Raw genomic sequence first — 16,021 nt, forward strand, 5'->3', positions numbered from 1 at the left:
AAATTCAGCTTTGTCACAAGTAATAGCTTGTGTTGGGTAACTTAGTTACCTTCTTTAATGGGTTATTTCTATTAATGTTGGGGATAATATCAGCTCTTGCTTAAGGCTAGTAAAATAATTAAATGAGATAATGTACAAAAGGCATTTGGCACATAGTAAAACACGTATAAATGGCAGCTATTTTTATAATTATTTCTTAATGCCATGAGTGAATTTTTCAAAATGAAATAAAATACATGAATCACAGATTATGGCAAATTCAGCCTTCATAGCAAATGTATTTTGGTTTACTTAACAGTATACCTAATAGGATAAAAGCATTTTGACTTGATTTGATGTGAGGTTGTGCCTAGTCATTAGCTCAGCTGGTAACTAACTTGCACAGTCAGTCCATACAATAACACTTCTATACGTCAAACCAAATTATTTTCACTTACAGTTTAGCTTCCTGATATCCAAACCCAGAGCATTTGTCAACAGCTTGCCTTGATATGATGTATATGGTTTCACAGTCTTGGCAAACACACAGGGATACTTTACAGTCTGAAAGTGAAAGGAACTGGCCATCCCTTGCAGCTGCACTTGACTTGCTTCTGCCCATTGTCCGGCTCATGTCATCCTGAGGGACCCTGCGCTCCTGACCGCCTACCTTCATCCTACCTACCAAAGAGTCTTCAGAATCCTATTATTTCAAAAACGCTTTTTCCACTGGAAACATGTAGCTGGACACTAGAGGGATCATGACATAACGGAAGTGCTGTGTGGTGAGGTTATGCTGAGTGCCACACAGTCATGGTGCTGGGGTCTGGGGAAAGACAGTGGTGAAGAGAACGACACAAGAGAGGAGATGAACAGTGAAGTTGGCTTGGATCCCTCATGTTTAATGTTTATTTACTTGTGAGAGAGAGAGAGAGCGAGTGGGGTGAGGCAAAGAGAGAGGGAGACACAGGATCTGAAGCAGCTCCAGGTTCTGAGCCGTCAGCACAGAGCCCGACGCGGGGCTCGAACTCACAAGCTGTGTCAGGTGACTGAAGGACCCAGGCGTCCCGGATCCCTTGTGTTTAAAGACTTATTATCAGCGTGGCTATTTCCAAGTCATCATGTTGCAAACTTGACATATTTTAATCATCCCTGCCACTTCTCCCCAAACCTTCTCTTCTGTTCTCTTCCTTAGCTTAATGGCATTTCCATTTGGTAGTTGGTCATGCTGAACATCGTCCATAACTTACTGTAAATTATTTCAACTCATGTGTGTATTTATTCATCAATTTGAAAATGCTCATTTGCTAATTTTTAATTGGAAAAGAAAGACTGCAATGAAAGGGAAAAAATGAAGGGTGTCGGCCTAAGCACATCCTATGCATGACCCAGTCCAATTGTTTGCCATGAAAGAAAAAAAAGCTGCTTGGTATCCAGCCTCAGATTCTGTATAATTTCCTTTTTTTTAAGTTTATTTATTTTTTTGAAATATTTTGAGACAGAGAGAGACAGAGAGAGAGAGCAAGCAGGGCAGTGGCAGAGAGAGAGGGAGAGAGAATCCCAAGCAGGCTGTGCAGAGCCTGATGTGGGGCTCAAACTCATAAACCGTGAGATCATGACCTGAGCCAAAGTCGAGTCAGATGCTTACCAGACTGAGCCATCTGGGCACCCCAGATTCTGCATCATTTCAGCAACAAGAAGAAAATCTGCACAATAGCACAAAAGCTATTTCTCCACTACAGCACAAAACTCCCATTTGTTCACTAATATTTAAAAAGGAGACAAATACTTTTTCATTTAAAAATGAGAGGTTAAAAACTTAAAAATGTCAAAAATGAACATGTTCGTTCCAAAAAATGTAGTATGTGCTTTTTGTTTGTTTCTCAACAGCCACTAACACTACCACTGGTGATGACGGTTAGGTTTCCCTTTTGGGGGAGTCACCCCTACCTCGCTTTTCATCTATATGTTTGGTCAGGTCACATTACTGCCATTCCCAGGTTGACTGGCAAGTCATGTGACTCAGGCCAGCCTGTGCTAGGCACGGCATTCTCCTGGCCAAGGAGATGCTTCTAGAATGAGTCCATCCAAGCCAACCAGCCTCAGGCAGAGCAATCCCACCACTTCTGTTTCAGTGACTGACAAGACACACTTTCATTTCTGCTGGACTTGAATTTGACGGTGATTCGAGCCTGGTTTGCAAGCAGCCATAAACACAACCCAACAAAGCGACGGGTGAGACGGAGAGATGGAGAAAAATTCATGGTAATTTCAAGTCCATAAATCGAGGCCTGCCTAAGTCAGCTCTAGTCTTGGACTTTTTAGTCACATCGGTCAGTACGTTGCCTTCTTCAGTAAAAACTCCAGAGTTGGTGTTTGATCATGTGCAACAGAAACATCTAACCTAAGGTTTAGCGAAACCAAAGCAATAAAGAAACTGCTTTAAAAAATCTGTGTGTGGGGGGGGGTAGTAGTGTAGGATTCACTTAGTTCTTGGTGTGGAAGAATTAGGGGGCGATGGTAGCAAGAGTAGAGCTTTATAAAATGAAGAGCGGTGATGAACACAGATTGAACAACTCCCTGCCGTCAGCGTGAAACAGAACTTGGGGGTTAAGAATCCATATCCTCTCCGGTGGCTGCATGAATGATGGGACTATTCAGTGCTACCACGTGCGCTGGAAGGTCAATGATGAGGATTAAAAGATATCACTTGATTTGGCAAAAGAAGAACAGTGGGCAATTTCAAGGCGGTAGTTCTAAATTTAAAAAAAGAAAATTATAGGCATAGTAATGATTCAAGAAAACCTCACGAAAAAGCCCTGAATATTCTCATATACTACTATTTCATCAAGCTAAGACTGATGATTTTAAGACCACCGATATTTTTTTTGCCAGTAAGGAAGTACCTCTGGAAATGAAATTATAATATGCCACTATTTGTAATATGCGTCCAAATTAAAAGTTGTTAGAATGTAAAAAATGGGGAGGGGGAGTGCCTGGGTGGCTTAGTCGGTTAAGCGTCCGACTTCGGCTCAGGTCATGGTCTCACAGTTCGTGGGTTCAAGCCCCGCGTCGGGCTCTGTGCTGACAGCTAGCTCAGAGCCTAGAGCCTGCTTCAGATTCTGTGTCTCCCTCTCTCTCTGACCCTCCCCGGCTCACATGGTATCTCTGTCAGAAATAAATAAAACATTAAAAAAATGGACATTTCAGATTTGGTAAACTGTGATAATAGCACAATAGAGTGGATGGTAATAGTGGTCGTCTGTCATTCGTGATTTATTTAAATAATAGTCATCAAGGGTTTCCTCTGGCCTACAAGAGTTGCTTTTGTTGCTTTGTTTTTATGTTTGTCTGTTAGAATATACAAGAAATTCTGTTCTCATCTCAGTAATTATCTAAGAAAAGCAAAGTCTTTCTAGGTAGCTGTATGGAAATGCTTCCCATTCGTTGTATATGGTGGTTGTTAAATAGAATTCATGACTGACACCCTGAAACGATTTTTCTGGGAGGCTGACTTGGTTTGACTCACGTGACTCAGTTATACATAAAGGCCACCAGGATCCTGCTGAGGTCACTTCTGCTGTTTGTGATCCACTGAGCTCCAGTGTGGTCCCAAATACTGTTCTAGATGCTAAGGATACCAGCGTGCACAGGGCACAGGAGGCCTTGCCTTCCTAGAACTTATACTCCAGTTGAGAGACAACCGTCAATAAATATGAAATCAATGAACAAGGGATTTCTCACAGTGGCAAGTTTACTAAGAAAATTAAGGGGGCCCCTGGATGGCTCAGTCAGTTGAGCAGCCAACTTCGGCTCAGGTCATGATCCCACAGTTCCTGGGTTTGAGCCCTGCTTCGGGCTCTGTGTAGTCAGCTCAGCTTCTGTGTCTCCATCTCTCTCTGCCCCACCCCTGCTCACACTCTGTCTCTCTCTCAAAAATAACCACTTAATTTTTTTTTTTTTTGAGAAAAGAAAATAAATAGGGTGATGGAGAGAATATTTTAAATACAGAGTCAGGGCAGGCCTTTGTGGGGTGACATGACAAAGAACTAGTCATGGAAATGTTAGGGCAAAGCGTGATACAGGCAAGGATGGCACATGCAATGGTCCTGGGGCAGGAATGATTTTCTATGTTTAAGAGACACAAGCGAGGCCCCAGGGTGGGAACGTGGTGCCTGGAAGAGCACAAAGAAGGCCAGGGAGACTGAGGCATGAGTGGTTCTCAGCTGTGGCAACATAACAGAACTGACCAGGAGGCGTACAAAATAATCCCATTCCCTAGGATCCTCTCTGAGAATTCTGCTGTGTTTGGTGTAACAGGGGCCCCACTATCAGTGATCTGTCCAGTTCCCTAGACAATTCTAGTGGGTCACCAAGGTTGGTATAACCACAGCTGCAAAACAACGTAGTGATAGCCCATCGGAAGAGGACAAGACCCTATTCCAAATACTAGACACAGAAGTATATGAAAAGGATTGGCGTTGTCACTGAAACACTGCCCATTTCTTCTAACAAGCCCATTCCACGGAGCTGTCGCTCTCTGCCTCTCCCTTCTGCTGATGGCCACGTGCAGGGGGTCTTTGCCAGGGTGGGAGATGTTCTGGTCTGACGGAAACTTTCTTCATGACCCAGAGTCTCTGTGTTCGTCTGATCTTCACTTCCCAGTCAGCCCTTCCTTCCTTCCTTCCTTCCTCCTTCCTTCCTTCCTTCCTCCTTCCTTCCTTCCTTCCTTCCTCCTTCCTTCCTTCCTTCCTTCCTCCTTCCTTCCTTCCTTCCTTCCTCCTTCCTTCCTTCCTTCTTTCCTTCCTTCCTTCCTCCCCTCTCTCCCCTCCCCCTCCCCCTCCCCTCCCCCCTTCCCTTCCTTTCCTTTCCCTAATACAAGATCTGTCCTATGCTTAGCTTTAACAGACAGCTTGCCCCTGGACGTGTGGCTCATCCGTGTGACCTTCCGTCTGCCCACCTGCCCTCAGCTCGGGAACCTCTCTTCCCCACTGTAAGTGGGACGTGCAGACTTCGCACCACGCAGCACGCACCTGGGTTTCCTGAGTCTGCAGCCCCAGTGACCGCTCTCGCTATTCTTTCCGATGCGTACCCATTCATCTCCCACTCTTGGGCAGCTTTCCACTCATTTTGTGGTCTGGGTTTTAATTGTCTCCTGGTTTGCCTAAAATAGAATTTGAGTGAGTTTTTCACTCTATTGTTTCTGAAGGCTTGCAGGAGGGCACGGTGTAAATACTAATCTCACATTGTCATCTTCAAGGTGGAAGTCTGTCACCGACGTGTTGCTTTGTCATAGCGCTAAGAGGGTCCCTAGCCACAGGTGAGAACTCCGTAGCCACCACAGTGTCCCCTTCTGTGGGTCCTTAGTCCTGAAAGAATTTTGGTCTCTCACAAAACCTTAGATCACCAAAGAAGAAAATAGCATAATTCAGTTTCAGTAAAAGCTTAAATGGAGCACAGAACTGAGGACAATGTGTGGCCTTGGGTCGAGCCAGACTTTCAGGATTCCCGATTCCTCTGTAGATCTTATCCCACCTTCAATCCCCGGCAACGCAACTGCTCTTTTAAAGCAAGACTCTGTTCAGTTCACCCTCATGCTGAGGAGTGTGACCGAAAGCTTAGTCATTTTTGACAGTTCATTTCAACTCAATAGCATGAAGTAATTGCTTTAGCTCCCAAAGTAAGATTTTTCCTCTTTCTCTTTGTCTTTCTTTCTTTCTTTCTTTCTTTCTTTCTTTCTTTCTTTCTTTCTTTCTTTCCTTCTTTCTTTCTCTTTCTTTCTTTTTTCTTTCTTTCTTTTTCTGTCTTTCCTTCTGTTTCTTTCTTCTTTGTTTTTTCTTTTTTTTCTCTTTCTCTTCCTTCCTTCCTTCCTTCCTTCCTTCCTTCCTTCCTTCCTTCCTTCCTTCCTCTCTATTCCAAAGAAGTAGTGAAGCTTTTTTCACATCTAGGCTATGCTGTGTGGACATCAAATCCACTCCCAGTCTATAGATATGGCTGGTAAAAGTTCCTGCTCAGGTTCACACGGCGGAACCCGGCGGTATATCGCCAAGTGGCTGTGAGCTAGTCCCCACCATGTGTGCAGAATCTTCCTTCTCTCCCTGGGCCACACCTGGTTCCCTTCTACCAAAACTGTCACTTCACCTCATCCCATTTGAGTCCTTATTCTTTAGGCCAATGTTGAGCATCACTTATTCTGATATAGTCTTGGTTTTAATGACTGAAACACAGAGGGGGTGCTCTGAATAACATTTAGGCTTTGTGCAACAAGAAACATCAATGTTTGACAACATTAAGACTTGAAGCATTTGCAAAACGTCCTTCCAATTTAACAGGTATATGATACATTTCTGAGAAGATATACTCAGGTTTACAAACACACTTCTAGAACACAGCCAATTATTTGGACACAAACTATGCTGTACATTATGAGGAGAATAATCCCAGGTCTTTTTCTTCCCACACTATATGTAATTTTTTTAAATGGACTCATATTGAAAGAAATACTTTTAGGAATGTTTTCAAGAAAGAAAGTCAAATAATTTTTGCATTTAGAGAGATTTTACACAAACCTGATGTCCTTCAGTAGGTGACTGGATAAACAAGCTGTGGTGCATATAGGCAATGAAATATTATTCAGCAATGAAAAGAAGTGAGTTTTTATGCCCAGAAAAGATACAGAGGAAACTTAAATGCACATTATTAAGTTAAAAAAGCTGATCTGATAAGGTTACATACTGTATGCTTCCTAGCATATGACGTTCTGCAAAAGGCAAAACTATGAGGACAATAAAAAGGTGAGTGGAGGGGCGCTTGGGTGGTTCAGCTGGTTAAGCGTCCGACTCTTGGTTTTGGCTCAGGTCATGATCTTACAGTTAGTGAGTCTGAGCTCCCTGTTGGGCTCTGCGCAGTCAGCTTGGGATTCTTTCTCTCCTCTCTCTGCCTTTTCCTCTCTCTCTCTCAAAATAATTAAAGTTTAAAACAAAGATCGGTGGTCACCAGGAAACTGTGGGGAGGAAGGGCTGAATCCACAGAACACGGGGAACTTGTAGGGCAGTGACACTACTCTCTATGGTGCCATCATGGTGGACACGTCATTACGCGCTTGTTGGCACCTACGGGAGATTCAACAAACGGGAACTCTGCTAAACTGTGAGCTCTGGGTGACGAGAGTGTGTCACTGTAGGTCCATCAGCTGTAACAAATGCAGGGTGCGATGCTGGTATTGGGGAGACTGTGGGGGGAGGGCAGGAGGAATGTGGGAAATCTCTGAACCTTCTAAATTTTCTGTGAACCTGCAAGTGTCCCCCCTCCCAAAAGTCTTTAAAAATGTTTTACCTCTTTCATCCCGTATTGTTTTGTCCCTTTCTTTAAATTTTTGAAAAAAATTTTTAATGTATTTTTTACTTATTTCTGAGAGAGAGACAGCATGAGCAGGTGATGGTCAGAGAGAGAGGGAGACACAGAATCCGAAACAGGCTCCGGCTCTGAGCTGTCAGCACAGAGCCCGACGCAGGACTCGAACCCACAAACCGCGAGATCATGACCTTAGCCAAAGTCAGATGCTCAACTGACTGAGCCATCCAGATGCCCCAAAATTGTATATATTTAAGATGTACAACTTGGTTTTGACATGCATTTTGAAATGATCACCATCTTCAAACTAACTGACATATCTATCACCTCAAGTAGTTACCCTTTCCTTCCCTCTTTCCCCCACCCCCTCCTTCCTTCCAGCTTTTCTTCCTGGTCAGATCACTTAAACACTGCCATCTTAACAAATTTCAACTATATGATATACTATGAGGTGTTAAAATGGTTATTATCAAAAAAGACAGGAAATAACAAGCGTTGGCGAGGATGTAGAGAAGCCAGAAGTCTTACACACTGTTGATGGGAATGTAAAATGGCGCAGCCATTACGGAAAACAATGTGGAGTTTCCTCAAAACGTTAAAAATAGACATCAATTCCACTTCTGGGTATATATCCAAAGGCAGTAAGTCAGGATGATGAAGAGATTTCACTTCTGTGTTGACTGTGACCTTATTCACAACAGCCAAGCTACAGAAACAACCTCAGTGTCCAACCACACATGAATGGATAAAGAAAATGTGGTGTGTGTGCGCACTGCTCATTTTTTAGAGATGATTTTTCACAGCAGTTTCAGGTTTACAACAAAATGAGAGGGCGGTACAGAGACGTGCCGTGTACCTCCTGCTTCCACACATGCAGAGCCTCCTCCGTTACCAAGGTCACTCTCTGGAATGGTACTTTTTTTTTTTTTTTTTTTACTGACACATCATAATCACTTAAAGTCCATACTTTACCCTAGAGTTCACTCTTGGTGGTGTGTGTTCTATGGGTCTGGACACATATATAATGATATATAACCATCATTATATAATATATGAGTATTTTCCTTTTTAAAATGGGGGAGTAGGGGCGCCTGGGTGGCTTAGCCGGTTAAGCGTCCGACTTTCGCTTAGGTCATGATCTCGCGGTTCGTGGGTTCAGGCCCCGCGTCGGGCTCTGTGCTGACTGCCAGCTCAGAGCCTGGAGCCTGTTTCAGAGTCTGTGACTCCCTCTCTCTCTGCCCCTCCCCTGTTCACNTGCCAGCTCAGAGCCTGGAGCCTGTTTCAGTCTGTGACTCCCTCTCTCTCTGACCCTCCCCTGCTCACACTGTCTCTCTCTCTCTCTCTCCTAGAAATAAATAAAACATTAAAAAAAATTTTTTTAAATAAAATGGGGGAGTAGGGTTCCATTCATGTATTTTCTTTCCAGCCTTATTGAGGTATATTTGACATACAGCATTCTAAAGGCATAAGGTGTACAACATGTTGATTTGATACATATACATATACATCATATACTGCAAAATGATTACCACCTTTTGTTTCTTTTCTTTGAAAACAAAATTTACAAAGAACCAAAATCTGCATTGGAAAACCATCTTCCAAATGTGTAGCAAGTAAAAGATTAACATCACTTGTCAATAAATAGTTAATACTTTTAAATTAAGCAACATGGAAAAATCTGGAGCCCTTCCCAGTAGGAAACTAAGAAGAAATTATGAAACTTAAATAGTTTAATGAAATTGTAAAATCTTTTAAATGTCAAAAGAGGCAAACATGATCAAATAAGTTTTAGATATTTTTTCTCCCTTATTTCCAATTTACATAAATTCTTCTTATCTCTTAAAGGAAAATGAGTCTTCTGGCTCATTTGATTTGATTACTGTATGTAGGAACAAAATCGTAAGCCAAATATGCAGATGATCATGGCTTACTGCTAGGTACAATACAATTTCCCCTTTTCAATATGGGTTACATATATACATTTCTCTATTTCTGGTTCTATTTTGGGCTGTTGCAACAGTTTTGTATAAGGATGAAATTCAAGGATGATCCTTAATGTAATGTAACACATTCAGCATATTCACAGTGAAGCATATATTAACATATTATTTTTCAAAAAAACTCACTGTACTCATCTTTATAAATTAGAGGTAGTTCACAAACATTAACTTACTCAGTTTGAAGTTTCAGCTCCTAATTTTCCTCCTGAGATGAAAGCAATATATTTTAAAAAATTTTGTGATTCTATCATTGTCAGAAGCAAGAAGTGAGAAAAGAAGCTAAAGAAAAAATAAACAAGAACGATTCTTTCTTTCCTGAGCCTTCAGTGTATGAATGTACTAGGATTTTGTATGAAGTGATTTCTCCATAGATAAAGTTTACATATCTGCCGTGAAAAGGAATAAAGGAAGAATTATTCAGAAGGGAGTTGAGGTGCCATGATGGGGAGACCTCTCGTGCACTGCAACTCCTCGCAGCCTACACAGTCCAGCAGGAAGAGGCAAGATTTCCTTTCAGGGTGGCAACCTCAAGCTACCCTTTCCTGCAGCCAATGACAAGCTGTCACCACCTTCAGCCACCTGCTGTCACCACTTGGAACCTATTTTCCTACATTGAACATTGGTTCAAAACAACCCCTCCCAACATCCTTCTTCCCTCTACAAGAGGATGCTCATCCAACGCTTTCAACAAGAGCCAAGTTATGGAAAAAGCCCAAATGTCCATCAACTGATAGGTGGATGAAGAAGATGTGGTTTATGTATATGATGGAATACTACCTGGCAATGAGAAAGAATGAAATCCTGCCATTTGCATTAATGTGGATAGAAGTGGAGGGTATTATGCTAAGTGAAATATGTCAGTCAGAGAAAGACAGATACCATATGTTTTCATTCAAATGTGAAACTTGAGAAACTTAATAGAAGACCATGGAGAAGGGAAGGGGGGAAATAGTTACAAACACAGAGGAAAGAAGGCCGGCCTGCCATAAGAGACTCTTAAATACAGAGAACACACTGAGGGTTGATGGGGGTGGGGAAGGGGAAAATGGGTGAGGGCATGGAGGAGGGCACCTGTTGGGATGAGCACTGGGTGTTGTATAGAAGCGGTGAACCACGGGAATCTACCCCCAAAACCAAGAGCACACTTTACACACTGTATGCTGGCCAATTTGACAATAAATTTTATTAACAAACAAACACACAAAAGGATGCTCTTCTTTGTTCTCTGGACCTCCCTACTTGCAATTTGAACCATACTTGCAATTTCTAACTTGCAATTTCTCTGCTTTTCCCCAGTAAATGAATCTGCTGCTTCATAGCCTTTGTTGTTTAATTTGTAACATAGACAATGTCAATCTATGCTGAAAACCATTTCACAAATGAAGTTTTTACTTCTTTAGAATCGACTGCTTTCATTGGTACAGATCAGGGTTTGGTACATGATGGCCTGTGTGTCACATAAGACCGGCCACCTGTGTTTGCTAAGGACAGTACCCCCAGGCCACAGCCATGCTTACTTCACGTATTTCTATGGCTGCTTTACCACTGCACAGCTGTGTACTTGTGACAGAGATCTTATGGCCCGCAGAGCCTGAAATATTTTTATCAGTCCCCTTACAGAAAAAGCTTGCCTACTTCTGATACGTCTCATGGTAGACATGCAAGTCACGTTTTAGTTAGGTTTTACTATTTTAAAAATACATTTATTGTCTCATTATCATTGTAAATCCAAGAGGTGAATCTGATACTTATGTTACATTCTTATGTCCCCTTCGCTCCCCCTGCAAAGTAAAAATCCGAAATCAACTGGTTCTTACTTGAGTAAGAAGGTCTGAGTTTTATGTCACAGGATAAACAAAAGACCCAACCCCCAATTTATTCGTTTCAAGCAACCAATGGCTCAAATCCTAGTAACAAAATTGCCCTGATGTCTGTCCTCACTTTCCAACTAATATTGGAAAGAAATGTTAATAAATAAAAACAAAATTGAGGAGTAAAGGTATAGACAGCTCAAGAACAAATAACAGGTTAGATAACCAACATAAGCCACAGATGGACATAACTGAGAATTACTTCTGTTATATATTTAATCATTTAATATTATTTAATATACCATTTAATTTTGTTGTTAGTTTAAAAATTGCAGAAGTTGGTTAAAATTTGGTTTATTTAAAATTGAATTATGGGCATCTGGCTGGCTCCATTGGTTAAGCATCCGACTCTTGATTTGGGCTCAGGTCACGATCTCACAATTCATGAGCTTGGGCTCTGTGCTGACTGCGCAGAACCTGCTTGGGATTCTCTCTCTCCCTCTCTCTCTGCCATTCCCCTGCTTGCGCTCTCTCTCTCAAAATAAATACGTTAAAAAAAACTTTGAAAAACATAAAATTTAGATAATGAATGTCACGGAGCTGTTTTGTAAATCGAGCTCAATTTGATGTACAACTTATTTTTTGTAACTTCATAATTGTCTTCAGAAACAGTTACACAGGAAGTCTTCCCCAAATAATGAAATTTATTACACATAGAGTTCTTCCAATATGATGGATTGAGAAGACATTTGTACCACTAAGACGCAGAAATTTTTCACAAAATGTAATGCTTTAAAAATAAATCATCAAACAGGAAAGAATGGAACGTTCTCAAGGCTCGACAAAAGGAAGGAAATCAAGGCCAGAGATAACGGGGGGTGGGGGGGATGCTACACATAGAAGCATGTAGGTTATTAGACCCACTTACGGGCCTAGAGACTGAGCCTGAATCCTAATGCCCAACAAAGATGGGAGAGCTGGCCCCTGTCCAGAGCAAGGCCAGAGCGCCACCCTCTCTAAGGCTTGTGGACAGAAAGACGGACCACTGGGTAGAAAGCAGTCATAAGCTTGTACCAACTCCAAGCCTGTACCACTTATAGGTGTGAATTTATACAAATTTACAACAGGTATGTGCCCCTGTAACCCCAAAGCATGGAGTTCACATCAGTGCTGCCCCGAGGCCCATGAAACCTCTGCATCCCAGCAGATCCACGAGCAGAACCACTACTAGGGAGGCTTTCACACCCGCTGCATTTGAGATTCCTGAGAATAACTCTCAGTGTAGATGAGCTCACACAAAATAGTTACGAATCACTGGAGCAATTAAACCGTCGAGGAAGGAGGGAATCAGCAGCCTGAGAAGAGCTGGAGGACGGAAATAAGAAGGGCCCAAAGGCCAGTGGTGATTCAAGAAGGAGGTGAAAACAAAAACAAAAACAAAACAGAAGAAACAAACAAAAACAAACGAGAGAGAAGCATTTTTCAAAGAGTAGTGACGTCTACTTTTCCAGACTTGTAGAAGAGCTGCCAGCTGGAAGAATCATGTGGAACCCTGAGCACAGTGTATTTCTTTTTTTTTTTTTTTTTAATTTTTTAATGTTTATTTATCCTTGAGAGAGTGAGAGAGGCAGAGAATGAGCAGGGAAGGAGCACAGCGAGAGAGGGACACAGAATCTGAAACAGGCTCCAGGCTCTAAGCTGTCAGCACAGAGCCCGACACGGGGCTCGAACCCATGAACCGTGAGATCATGACCTGAGGCGAAGTCGGATGCTCAACAACTGAGCCACCAAGGTGCCCCAGCACAGTGAGTTTCTTAAAGAAATGTACAGAAGCAGGACAGCCACCTGGGTGTGAGATAGGTCAAAGGAAGGGACCGGAATACCATTCTTTTATTACTCCACTTGGGTCATTCTCACCACAGTATGGATTATGGCAAGGAAAGGGGGGAAAAGGCAGAAAGGCAAAAATTAGGCAGTAACATATGATATGTGAAGTTGCTTCAGAGAACTATTAATAAAATGAAAAGCTTTCATAGAAGAGTAAGAACAGTGGGCTAGACCCCATCGCACTAGCTCAACACATCTGAAGACTTGCTAATGGAATCCTGTGCTAATAAGATACTATTTTATGTATTTGATAGGCCTTCTCTACTTCCTAATTTATTTTAAAAAATCAAAGAAAAATGTTTAATTAGAAAATGAAGACATCGAAGTTGCCCCCAAGAAGACGTCTACAGAGTTCCTAAGAAGAAGTCGAAGGTTTTAAAGGGCACCAAGGTTACTGGTGCTCACTCTGTACACTAGTTAATGCCAACCTCAAATATGACAGTTTTCTTCTTCCTTGATTCAAAGTATTACTGGCACTAGTTTTGTCACCTAGTCATTTGAGCGATTTTGCATTCACAAGAAGAATGAGATGCCAGACGGACCAGAGGAAAGTTTTCTCGGGCGCCGTGCTATGGGGCGAGGGGGAGCAGGGGTGAGCATGTGGGGTGGTGTAAGCTCTGTGTTATTCCTCAGTTCCGCTGAGCAATCGCCTTGGCTAGTTACAGCCTCTCTGGTCCTGGTTTCTGTCTGCATTAAGTGGGGGCCTCCTCATGGGGTGCCCGTGATGACGGGTGAACATAACGAATGCCTAGCGTGCCAGGCCTGGAGTAGGAGCTCGCTCAGTGCGCGGACCACGGCACCATTCTTTCTAGAGCAGGTTCTAGAAGCTCTACATGTGAGAGGCAAATTCTCTGCAGAGTACTTACTGAGTATTTACCGGAAATCATTTCAGATAACAGGTGGTTATAAACAGGCTGAGTCAAGAATCTTCCACGCGGCAGGAGGCGGGGTCATCTGCACCTCAAGCCTTGGATGTGCACCACAACCTCCATTATAATCCAACCCACAGAATTGCAGGTAAATAATCCAGTGACTCATAAAGACATTCTTTGGAAAAACAGGACTTTTAGACAGACTTAGCCTTTCCCCCCAATGTTTATTTATTTATTCTGAGACAGTGTGAGCGGGGAAGGAGCAGAGAGAGAATCCCAAGCAGCCCCTTGCTGTCAGCTCAGAGCCGTCGCAGGGCTCCATCTCACCACCCCTGAGATGGTGACAATGATCTCATCTTGATGCGGAAACCAAGAGTCAGATGCTGAACCGACTGGGCCACCAGGGCTCCTCGGCCTTCGTCTTTTTATACCTGGTGGCAACCTAGGCCCTTGTCTTCAATGCAATATGATTTTAGTTAAGATTTCTAATTTTTAAAATTTCCCTTATATTATCCAGTTCACGTACTAGATGTTATTTCTGAAAAGGAGTTTAGCAACAAATATTAAAGTCTACTAGACAAAATATCACAAACACATTTCTATAAATGAGTACCAGATTCCTGTGACTTTTCTCATTAATTTTTATTGTTTCATTATTAATGTGTTAATGTAATTATACTTTATTGTAATGGACGGACAGACTCAAGGTTTTGCATTTGCAGCAACCAAGCCCACTTACATGCTTAGAATTTAATTTGCATGATCTCAGCCAGGGATCATGAACTGCCTTCAAGAATGGTTACCCTCTTGCGGAGCCTGGGTGGCTCAGTTGTTAGGCATCCCAACCTCGGCTCAGGTTGTGATCTCACAGTTGTGATCCCACACAGCTCGTGAGTTCGAGCCCTGCATCTGGCTCTGTGCTGACAGCTCTGTGTCTCCATCTCTCTCTGCCCCTCCCCAACTTGTGCTTGCATGCTCTCTCTTTTTCTCTCTCTCAAAAATAAGTAAACATTAAAAACATTTTGCCTGGGTGGCTTAGTCGGTTAAGTGTCCAACTTTCGCTTAGGTCATGATCTCGCGGTTCATGGGTTCAAGCCCCGCGTCGGGCTCTGTGCTGACAGCTCGGAGCCTGGAGCCTATTTCGGGGTCTGTGTCTCCCTCTCTCTCTGACCCTCCCCTGCTCACGCTGTCTCTGTCTCTCTCTCTCCTAGAAATAAATAAAAATATTTTTTTAAAAAAAAACATTTTTTAAATGGTTAACCTCTTGAAACCCACTGCAAGTAGCAGATTTATAATGACTACCAGGTTTTCAAAGGAATCCATGACCTGAAAATAGTTAGGAAGCATTCATTTCCTATGTCCTTCCTTTTCCTGATATCTCCTATTTCAGCACAAGTATTTCCCTCATGTGTAACAAAATGATACACTAAAAAGACAAGTCGTTATATGTAGCTATTTTGTTTTCTAATTTAGAAGGTGTCATGATTGGAAAGTTACATGCAAGTATACTTAAAACAAGGAATACTATACAGATAACCCTGTATTGGTACCACTCACACCATATAACCCAGTTGTGTTTACTTCACGTAACTTTAACTACAAAGGATGCAATGAAATGGGCGCTTTTTGAAAAATCACAAAGCAACATCACCGAAGTCTTTAGGAAATTAAAAGGGTTATTATATTCAATAAGCAAGTCCCTATAAATCACTTTCTAACAGTACAGTTCTGGAGAAAGAAATAAAACTAGCATTAACTTTTTGCTTAACTGTAACTATGTCCATAGATATTTGCCTATTTTACCCAAAGGACATTAGGAGCTCTTTTAGGATATAATCTAAAGAACTAAACATCCAAATGAGGGCCCAATACATTTTAAAGAGTCATACCCAAAATAAGGCAATGATACTGATTAAAATGTAACAGTGTACATATATATCTAATATTATCTATCTGGAATAGCCAAGAGCCACAATTAAAATGATTCTTTAGAAATGAAATGAGTAATATTATCCTCATTCTCTCTGAAAGAGGTGTTATAATAGTTTAAAAAAGCAAATAAATTATTTGTTAAACATCAAGGTATCCTGATTTCTTTCACAGTCTGCTATGTACATCT

Source organism: Hyaena hyaena, unplaced genomic scaffold, assembly GCF_003009895.1.
Source record: "Hyaena hyaena isolate Hyena2069 unplaced genomic scaffold, ASM300989v1 scaffold_11, whole genome shotgun sequence".
Lineage (NCBI taxonomy): Eukaryota > Metazoa > Chordata > Mammalia > Carnivora > Hyaenidae > Hyaena > Hyaena hyaena.